The following is a 1,103-nucleotide window of genomic DNA, read 5'->3' on the forward strand; positions in this document are numbered from 1 at the left end:
TATTTTATTTATAATATTTTATTTACATGCAACAGCAGCAGCAGCAACAGCAGCAGCAGCAGCAGCAGCAGCACTGACATGCACGAGAGACCACCGCAGCAGACCAGCAGCAACACCCAGAAAGAGAGAAATATAAACTAAATTAATTAATTTGATTAATTAAATAAATTAATTTATTTTATTTATTTATTTTATTTATTTATTTATTTATTTATCTCAATACAAACGAGAAAAGAAAAAACCACAAACGAAAGAAACACACAGTGGGGTGACCTCTCCCCAACCCCAAACCCTAAACCCTAAACCCTAAACCCTAAACCCTAAACCCTAAACCCTAAACCCTAAGCCCTAAACCCTAAACCCTAAACCCTAAACCCTAAACCCTAAACCCTAAGAAAGAAGAGATAAAGAAAATAGATAAAATAAGTTGTTTATATAAAAAAGAAATAAAAAAGAGAGAGAGGCGCCGGCAACGCCAAACAAATAAATTAATTAAAAAATACAAACGCCTCTTTTGCTGCTGCTGCTGCTGCTGCTGCTGCTGCTGCTGCTGCTGCTGCTGCAGTCAGCTGTTGTTGCTGCAGCTGCAGCTCTTGCTGCTGCTGCTGCCTTGGACAAATGCAGCAGCAGCATCACCTGTTGGTGCTGCTGCTGCTGCTGCAGCTGCAGCCACTGCTGCTGCTGCCGGTACTGCAGTTGCTGCTGCTGCTGTTGCTGCTGCTGCTGCTTCTGCTGCTGCTGCTGCAGCAGCAGCAGAAGCAGCAGCAGCAACAGCAGCAGCAAACAACATCTCTACTTCGTCCCTCTTCGGAATCAAACTGCTGCTGCTGCTGCACCTGAACCTGCTGCTGCTGCTGCTGCTGCTGCAACTACTGCAGCAGCAGCACCTGCCGCTGCTGCTGCCGCTGCTGCTGCTGCAGCAGCAGCAGCAGCAGCAGCAGCAGCAGCAGCAGCAGTTTGTCTTTCAGTCGTCAACGCCCTGAAACGAAACTTTTATTGAGTCGTCGGGATCGACCTCAGATAAAAATTGAACGTCTGCACACAAACCCTAAACCCTAAACCCTAAACCCTAAACCCTAAACCCTAAACCCTAAACCCTAAAC

This window comes from Eimeria mitis, genomic scaffold (genome assembly GCF_000499745.2).
Source record: "Eimeria mitis Houghton genomic scaffold, Emh_scaff2494, whole genome shotgun sequence".
In the NCBI taxonomy this organism is placed as follows: domain Eukaryota; phylum Apicomplexa; class Conoidasida; order Eucoccidiorida; family Eimeriidae; genus Eimeria; species Eimeria mitis.